We start from the raw sequence: 10,144 nt of genomic DNA, 5'->3' as shown, positions 1-10,144 counted from the left end.
CTGGTTTTGAACTGAAGCAGCCTAACACCCACTGGATGACCAAGCACAGCTGATATCTAGCAATAAATGAGTGCTTGTGTTGCTCTCCATCCTACTGGTGACGGTAACCAGGAGCAGAGCAGCCCAGCCTGTTGTGCTGTCCTCCCTGTAGCACTGACAAGGACCCTCTCCTTGCTTCCCTGCGTGGTATTTTCCTCTGTGGAGGCAAAAGCACGCTTCAGAGTGCAGCACAGCCCTTTTAGCTATCAAACTACTAAACTCCCAGAGAAAAACAAACAAACCCCAAAAAACCCACAAAGAACCCACCACAACACAAACAAAAAAAAACCCCAACAACAGACCAAAAAAACCCCAAACCCACCAAAAAAACCTCAAACAGCATTTGACACAAAAAAGAGGAGTGTATTGCAGCAGGGAGTTAAACTTCTCCCAGATCCCTGTGGAGTCTGAGATGCTGAGAGACACCAGCACTGTATAGCAATGTTACATAAACAAAGTTGAGAAGCAGGTCTCCCAGCATTGCCACCAGAGAACCTGGTAAAGAGGTTCTAAGTTGCCCTTTCCAGCAAAGGGGAAGCTGGCTCTGGCTGGCAATGAGTACTGCAGCCTTGTGCATGGGGACTTCTGATCTTTCATAGAAGCGTTGTTGACTGGGAAATCTTGTACAGATCTCCTCCAAAGAGCCACTCCCATTTCGGTTGCCTCAGAAGTCAGCATCTGCAGAAATACTGAAAGAATTATTCATAATGCAGACTCTTCCTGGCAAAAAACATCTAATATGATTAGTTGTTGAAGTACAATATGAAAACTGGGCTAATCACCTAAAAGTGAATCAAAATGTTTTCTGACTTTTTTTTATTATTATTATTATTTCTAGATCTCTAAACAAGATGTATTTGAAAAACAGATTCTTGAACAAAAGTCCTGCTTGCTCTACCAGTTGCAGCATTTAAAATGAACATAATATTTGAATAAGAACCAACTGCCATAAAAAGGCATTAAATACCATTCCCCAGTTTACTAGTTTGCAGTGGAGTTGGCAATAACAATGCTGACAGTGTAGTAAGTATTCTGAAAAAGGATATGGTGAAAGAAATGGATAGGGTGAGAGCAGAAAGAATACCTGAGCATAGGGCTGCTTTGTAGTCTTGTCTCACAGAGTATTTGTTGCTCATAAATCTATAAATATTTGATTTTGAGCTCCCTGGGCATTAAGTTTTTCTAGCAGCGGTGCTGTCATTCAGTTTTTTCCGCTTTTCCTAAGCTTCCCCAAAGCCTCCCTGTGCTAACTCTATATATACCTGAAAATATACAACCTGGGAAAGTTGTTAGCCTGCTGCGGTTCAGAACTTGCCAAATGTGCTGTGCTTGTTGTGAGCTTTACAAATACATTAAAAAGAATAATTTCCTTCAGACATTCTGGTAGTAGACCAAATATAACCACAATTTAGGATAGGTTTTCACTGAATCTCTTTTGTTAAGTAAAATGTTTTAACCCAGGGTGTTTATCTCCCTAGGAATCTGTGTACGACATCATCAAAACTAGTTTCTCAAGGATTTTGACATAAAATTTGATGGATACTTTCTAGTAACTTATTAATTTCTTTAGATATTTATAAAGTAAAAATTTATATACACGTACACCAGATGCTCTGACATGCGTGATGCTGTCCAGCCTATGTAGCTGAATTAGATTCAATCAGTAAATCAAGCCAATAAGTAAAGCATCTTTTCACTACCAAAGAAGATACCTTGCTCTACAGCACAGTTAGAAGAAAAACACAGCTAAGGTGTGAAAATTGCCTTGCTGATTTATTTTCCATCAAATTAATTCATAGAGGAAGGTAAGTAATTCACTAGTTCGGGTTATTGCTTTCTGTATTAAACACTTTCACACATGGAAAATATTACAGCAAAATAATAGTTTTAAGGCTACAAAACTAAGCACTGAAAATATAAAAAAACCCCAAAACCCCTCAAAAACCCAACCCAACCCAAAACCAACAAAAGACCACACACACACACTCAAAGTTATCAATGAGACTCTAGTATGGCGTATTGCAAATGTGATTGCAAAACATTATGACGTTGTCTTGTCTCATACTACACTGCCCACAGCATCTTTACATCAGTGTATTAAGTATTTCGTTCCAATTTGCTTTTGAGTGCATTGTTCCATACCCTGGTCACTGATCACTACCCAGCTCTTGTTCCAAAGACAGAATTACTAGTTTCTTCAATTTTTCCTATGACACTTAAGTATCTGAGTGCTTCACAAATACTGCTTTGTTTTTAGGACATGCAGTGAAGTAAGGACACGCTTTATCCTTATTAAATAGAAGCAGCTGAGGTGCAGCCACTGAAGTCCAAAGCAGGATTTCTGAGAGCTCAGTCTGAGACATTTTCATTTGTCAGAATCATAATCGTGCCTTGCGTGTGGCACAGAGAGACCTCATTGCTAACAGTGTCCTCCGTGTCTGAAAATCAATCTAAGCCTCCGAGTCAGGCGGTTGTTGACCGATGTGCTCAGAGGCAGCGACCGCTCGCAGACAGCTGAGCCTAAGCGGCCAACTCCCCGACGCAGGGACCCCATGCAGGGACTCCACGCAGGGACCCCACGCAGGGACCGCAAGCGCTGGTTCCCCAGGGCAGTGACAGCCGGCCTCGTCGGCTTTGCTCTTCATCCAGCCCCTGCATCCCTCACTGCGCATTGCCTAATTCCTGCAACATGAGAAAAGAGATCAGCTACGCAGCATTTCTTTCATTGCACCACACTGATTCATGCCCAGAGCAGCTCCCCTTGTGCCAGGGAAGAGAAGGAGCTGAAATAAACAGGATGATTTCATGCTAGGACCTCAAAATAGGGGAGATGGAAGGGAAGTAGAGGAATAAAAGTGGCAAAGAAGCTCAATTCTGACACTTCCTAATTTTAAGGCATAACTTGGTGCTTTTGCTGCTATTTCAATCCTCTAATCTACTACTGCGAGAGTGAAAGCAGAACTGCACTCCCAGCACAGGAAGCTCCATTGTATGGTGTCACGGTGACATTCCCGTGAGTCATCATCCCAGCCCCTGCCTTGGGGTTCTGCACAGGCCGCGACCTCTCAATGTAACAGAGGTTCGGCAAGCAAAGCTCTTCTGCTTCCTCCACCAACTTGACACAGGGAGAGAGCACTTTGGCCATGGGTTTGCAGAGGAGAGGAGGATTTGAGAACTGTGGGAGCAGCTCAAAGCTCTACTTTGATGGTCCTAGGTTCTACCACCCATCCACTGTAACCATAACCCATACCTCCTGTCCTCTGCCTGTCCTACCCCTCCCTTCCTCTCTGTTTTATTCCCTACCCTTATCAGGCCCAGCTTGTGCCTCTCAGACATTTCCTGATTTCCTTGCCTCATGGTCCTTGACTCTTTTTCATCTTCTCTGCTGTTGTGGGTTAAGCCCAGCTGGCAGCTCAGCCCCAACAGCTGCTCACTCACTACCCTCCCTGGTGGGATAAGGCAGAGGATCGGAAGGGTAAAAGTACAAAAACTTGTGGGATGAGAGAAAGACAGTTTAACCAGGGAAGTAAAAGTCACGTGTGCAAGCAAAGCAAAATAAGGAATTCATTCATCACTCCTCATCAGCAGGCAGGTGTTCAGTCGTCCCCAGGACAGCAGGGCTCCATCACACATAATGGTTGTTTGGGAAGACAAACGCCATAACTCCAAATGTCCTCCCTTCCTTCCTCTTCCTCCAGCTTTTATTGCTGAATATGAGATCATATGATCTGGAATATCCCTTTGGTCAGTTGGGGTCAGCTGTCGCAGCTGTGTCCCCTCCCAGCCTCTTGTGCACCCCCAGCTGCTCGCTGGTGGGGTGGTGTGAGAGGCAGAAAAGGCCTTGACTCTGTGTGAGCACTGCTCAATGGTAACTAAAACATACCCATGTTATCCACACTGTTTGGGTCACAAATCCAAAACCCAGTACCATATAAGCTACTGTGAAGAAAATTAACTCTATCCTAACCCAAACCAGCACATCGGTCCATCCATTTCTCTCTCTCATCAGGGCTGCCAATGACACGTTCCAGATCTGCATTCCCATGAACACCCACCAACTTTTTGTCCTAACCTGCTGATTGCTCACCAAGGAGCTTTCTCCTCTGTGCTGCCTAAGACAGGGTGATCACTCAAGTCAGTGTGCAGAGGAAAGTCCTCTTGTGCTCTGCTCAGGCCCCATGTTGTAGATGTGGATCTGAGCCCCGTTTGGCTTGCAGGAGCAGAGAGCTGTGGTTGCAAAAGAAAGATACAGAGCAGGTATCCTTGAGCTTCAAAATAGAGGTACCGGGTCTGGGGGGCAGTAAGCTGTTGGAAGTCTACCTTGGCCATGAGCAGAGCTGTGAGGGTGCAGTGCTCACCTCACTGCTTTCCTGAAATGCTGCTTTTGCCTCTGAAAAGTGAAGTGCGCCGCTCTCTGCTGTATACACACATACCTTCTTGCTTTCAAGAAGAGCTTTGCTGTCCACTTCTCCTGAGCAGAATCACATAAGCGGCCACTTCACCCACCGTTGACATCCAATCATCTCGAGCCTAAAATGTGGTAGATTTTTAAGGGATGGTCTTTGCACATGAGTCGTTCCTAGCAGAGATCAATGCATCAAATTTTGAACTTGGGCTTGTAATGTGGTGTGTGACGTATGTAATTCTGAGGCAGCGAGGGAAGTGAGACCAGGGACAGACTATCCCAAGACACTGAGATCCCTCCCAGACCTCTTCTCCCACCAACTCTCCTTTTCTCTTCCCTTCTATGCTAATCTCCATCTCTTCTTTGGTTTCCTAAGCCATAGTTTACCTGTTTGACAAAGAGCACCTCACTGAACTTAATTCTATTCGTAGGCAGCTCTAGATTAGATCAGTTACTATTTGCTAAACTACTGCAGGAGTACCCCCACACAAAAAGTACAAGTAGGAAGCTCTCAGTTGCAGAAGTATGGCTGCAGAAAAAGTCATATAAAGTTTGATTGCTCTGATATTAAATTATTATGGTAGTTTGAAGTTTTATGAAGCAATAGTTATAAAATGCCATTTTAGTACTCTGTAGTTAGACACATTAGACCTGCTTCCATACAGTAGGCAGTTACTCTCTCGGGAAAAATAACCTGCCTTCTCTGATGTGGCAAAAAGCATCTTCATATCACAGCTATTGCCATTAATGAATATGTATAAACGAAAAAGTTAAATCTAATAAAATATATATAGCTAGGTACTTTTTTTCAGAATTTTGCAGTACGTTGCTTTCTATGAAATAATGGAACATAGTTTAGTGCTTCTCATTTTAACAGGATAGGGAAGAATTCAGATTCTTATTCATGATTAATGTCCAAGTGACTTCACACTGCCAGTCAAATGATGATATTACTTCAGGGATGAAGTATGATACTAATCTGTTTGCAGATTGTTAATTACTAAAGCAATACTGGATTTCACATGAAGCTTTAGTTCCTAAGCTATCACCCAGAGGTTATAGAATCTACTTGTATGGCAATGTAGGTATTTTTAGTGATTTAGAACTTGTAAGGCATTGTTGTGAACAAATTCCAGATTAAATTTATTTGAGCAATTAATACAACAACAGTTGAAATAGGCATTAAGGTCACATAGCTGAACTGGTGAAAAAACGGAACAATGTTTTTAGAGCAATTGCTGGCTGCACACCATTGACTGCTAGTTCTGGAATTTGTTTAGTCTCTTTGGTCTTATTCTATTGGATTGGCAAAGTTTTTTTTACATGCAGATTTTCTAATAAATTGAATATCCTTCCCTCTGAGTGAACAGGTTGCTGTTAAATATTTCAGTCTGGGATGTGACCAGTTTTGCAAATTTATCACCTTACAGCAAATTTTATTCCAATTTTATGTTTCCAAATGCAAAAAAATCTATCACTTTTTTCAACAAAAACCAGTAAAAGCAGCATTCTATGATCATCATGTTCTGTTTCTGCACTACCAGCTCAGTGCCCATAAACTCTGGTAATTAGACAGGATTAGCTGAACAAGGCAGATTCATCATTAGCTCAGAATTTCTTTGATTCTGGAAATGTAGGTCAGACCAAGTTTTACAAAATAAGGTTTTGTGCTTTCATTTAATTTTTATTATACCTTCTATAAAAAAAGAAAAGTTTTAAAAGGAAAAAGGTGTTACTGCTATAAGCAAAGACAGGAAAGATGGACTGATGGACTTACAGAGGAATAAATGATGAGTGTGTTCAGCAAAGCACTTGCACAGGAGAGCTCTGCTAGAGATGATGAGAGATTTCTGTAGAGCCAGCTCCGGGAGGATCCCTGCAGGGAAGAGAGGAGAGTGGGGGCAGAAGTGTTTGAAGGAAGATCTAAAATAGATGAAAAAAGGTGAAACATGCAAATGGCCTTGGGAATGCAACCTGCTACAAATTATAGCAGCCCTGATGCAGAAGCAAAGCCATCATGACCTGCATTAAGCTCCCAGACTCCCTGCATGGATTAGAGACGAAAAACCAATGCACAGGAGAAGATTCAGGGAGGGACCCTTTTAATGTAGACATTGAGGAAAAAGCATGCAGAGGTGACAACCAGACCTGCTGCTGTTCCCTGTGCAAGTTTTATCTGGTGCCATGCCTGTGTCCACTTGTCTGGAAGGCAAGCAGCTGAAGACCACGCAGTCACTGTCACCAGACATCGCTGTGGTCAGCCCTGGGATCATGCCTCACACCCTTGCCAGTCTCCAGGGTTTAACTACTTCATTCTGGGATGCTGAAAGCGACCTCCATTGTGAGGGAAGTCAGTGCTTCGAGCCTGCATGCAGTAAGGGCTGTGCTGGCAGGGCCATCCATGGTGGTCAAGCTGTTCTTTGTGATGGAGGGGACAGGTGACAGCTTCCCACCTTGTGCAGAATGAGTGACAACCACTTTGATGCAGAGGAAAACAACAGGCACCAGCAAGTGCATCTCTCATCTCTTAGTCTCCCTGAAGAGTGGAAAGCTCCATCCCAAAGCTTTGTGTCGGTGGTGCCAGGTTCAGGATAGTGAAGTTGTCAGTGAACCTAAGGCTGGTGGCCAGGTCTGCGTGCCCCAACAATCAGGAAAGGCACATGGGACCCTACTGCATAGATCCCAAGGAGGGAGAGACTGTATTGAATGTAAATGTTGAAGCCAAAGCACTCACAATCACGTTCAAGAGCTCAGAAAACAGTTTTCAACACCATAGTCTTTAGGTGCTAGCTGAGTAGGAGTTTAAGGGGCTGTGACTTGGGAGGAGTGGGACACAATCCTTTTGTGTTTCCAGTTCCAGCAATGACTCTAGTGGTGGCTTGGCTTTCTGTCTGGTCTTTAAAGCTGACCTTGTTTCCTGTGCTGTAGTACACATTACCAAGCTAGGTGCTGGATTTTTTAGGGTGTTTTCTCTATACAGCCATTGCACACATGCATTTCTCCTCAACTTTTAAGATATTAGCACACCACAGTTTAGGACTGAAGCCTTACAAGGGACTGAGCTTGAATGTGGACTGTTTAATTGAAAACTGTCAGATGGGAGATTTAAAGAGTACCTGGAACAGTTTGGAATGGTTTAAAACACATTACGATATTTTCTAGCTCCTTTCTTTAGCCTCTAGCCCTATTCTTTTATTTAATCACACCAGTTTTAAAACCAGTGAAAAAGAGGCCACAAAGAATGTATAATGGGTCCCAAATTAACACTTAGTGACAAAATCAAAAGCAAACACTTTCCTCTTTTTGAACAGTGTAGCAAATGGGCTAGAAAAAGGAATATGGTGCAGAACCATCCAGCCCAAGTTCATCGGTTTAGATGTGACCTGCAAGAAGTTAGCAGAAGTTAATGGCAACAATGCCTGCTTGGCAGTCTGCAGAGGGATGCTGCTTTTAACTTCACCCTACATAAGTACTTGTGGTTACTGATTCCCCTTCACAGGTGCTGCTGTGGCAGGTGACAATACTCAGTCTCCTGGTCTGGTGGCACTTCAGCTGCTAAAAAGACATCCTTGTTTTCAGTGGGCTGAGCACACTCAGTTCTGAAGTCTAAATACATGCTTCTGCAGACCACCCTGCAAATGGAGGCCAAGACTCGCTGTGTTGCAGCAATGGCTGGAGACTGCTTGACCAGAAAGGGTTGTTGGCTGCCGGGCATCCTCGTTGTTGCCCTTTGTGGGATGCTTGGACTTGCAGCCATGGTGGGCTCGCTGCTGTGGTGGGCTCACTGTTGTGGTGGGCACATCGCCATGGTGGGCACCCTGCTGTGGTGGAAACTCTGCCATAGTGGGCACACTGCTGTGGTGGGCATGCTGCTGGCCCACCTGAGACGTGGGCTCATGTTCCCGTGGGGCATCTGCCACTTCCCCATCAGGTTTTGCAACCCACGCTGAGCGCTCTGCTGCTCCCGCTAGCACAGGTGGTTGATGAACCCTGCTTAAAGCAGCTTGCAGAGCCTCACACAATGCTTTGGCCACTGGGGATCACATCCTCAGAGTGATCCTCTGGCTGCTCCACAGGCCTGGGCTAGAAAAACAGATTTGTTGTTACTGTTGGTACAATTATTGGAGCCAACAGGCTGGCGTGAGCTCCCTGCTCATGCTCTTTATTGCCCTTCACAAGGAAGTCACCCATGGAGCCAGTTCCTTCCCACTCAACTGAAACCTCCCCGTACCCATGGGAGCAGAGCAGCCGCCAGGCTGGATCCTGCATGGCCATGGCCGGGAGCTCACCCGAACCTGGCTTGCACACACTGCCCCAACTGCCCAGCCCAGTGAAATATGATGGGATGTTGACATGTTGGCAGGCTGGAGGGACTGGAGGAAACTGGTCTCAGCTCGTCAGCTCCTGTCAGTGCCTCCCAGAGTAGAAACACAGCGAAGGAAACATCTTACGAATGGATGTGGGCTGTATGCAGCAATCTGCATTAAATATTGGCAGCTGAAGCCCATCCAAACTTTTGACAAATTCAGATTTTAAACTTTGTCTGTGGACTTGTTCTTGTCAATCAAACAAAACACCCCCCATCCCCCTCTCACTTGCAAATGCAGTGTGTTTGAAATTCAGGTACAAAGAGAAATTTCACACCTTTAGCCCTCCCCACCCCTTAGTTGTTCATAGTGTGCCAGACATGCTGTTCCTTTTTTTTTCTTTCTGGATCAATATGAGCATCTTTAATACTTTTGTGGTTAGTCTCTATAAATATTATCAGGAGAACAAATACCAGAAAAGAAGGTTCATTCAAGTTAAGGGACAATTCTAGAAGTACAAATGGGTAGAAAGAGGCCCAGGGTAAACCTGTGTTGGAAATGAAAGGTTTCCTGGCATCAGACGGCTGTAGTTGTGGAGTCTCCATTCTGTAAGCAGCCATGAGAGTAAAAGAATTGGCTAATTTTTGCTCAAGCTGTACCAAAGCAAATAGACAATGTGATTGCCTGAATCTCCCAAAAGCTAACTCCAAGCCTATCTCCAGCCTTCATAATGGCACTTGCAGTGAGGCTAAATCTCTATTATAGTATATTTCAGGAAGAGTTTTATGGCAAAATCAGTGTTTTCTCACCATCCAGTCTGTCTCCCTAACTGAAAAGTTCCCTCATTTTTTGGTTTGCATTTTGCTATAGTTTTTTAATATTGTTCAGCAATTACAGATCCTGCTCATTATGCCCACAGCAAACTAAGCAGCAGAAGATATTTCAATCAAATCCATTGAATTCTGGGTATCTTGTACAGCTCCCTTGTTCTGTTTTGTTGTTTTTTTCTCCCAGTTAAAATCCTCTGAGTGTTTTTTCAGTCATGCTATTAGTGAACTGCCTGCCTGCATATAAACATTACCACATTATTTCCGTATATCCAAATGATTAACTCAGCTTCAGCCATTCTTCATTTTATCTTTTTTAAGATAACTAACAAAGTTTCTTAAGTGTTTACCCAGGTCAATGAGCTCAAGAGCTAACGATCAAAGAGGGGGACATATTGGGAAATAAGAAGAGCTCAATAAGGATTTTTTAGTCTCTTTTTGGTGACGCTGAAGCCTGGTCTGAGGCAATAGTGACAGGTATATTATTACCATATGCCAGATATTTAATTTTTTGCTGGACCAAGTTTGATAATGACAATTGACTTCCCCCAGGGCAAGTGGCCTCT

This window comes from Columba livia, chromosome 5 (assembly GCF_036013475.1).
Source record: "Columba livia isolate bColLiv1 breed racing homer chromosome 5, bColLiv1.pat.W.v2, whole genome shotgun sequence".
NCBI classification, from domain to species: Eukaryota; Metazoa; Chordata; class Aves; order Columbiformes; family Columbidae; genus Columba; species Columba livia.
The sequence above is the reverse complement of the archived record's forward strand: the minus strand, read 5'-3'. Positions refer to the sequence as shown.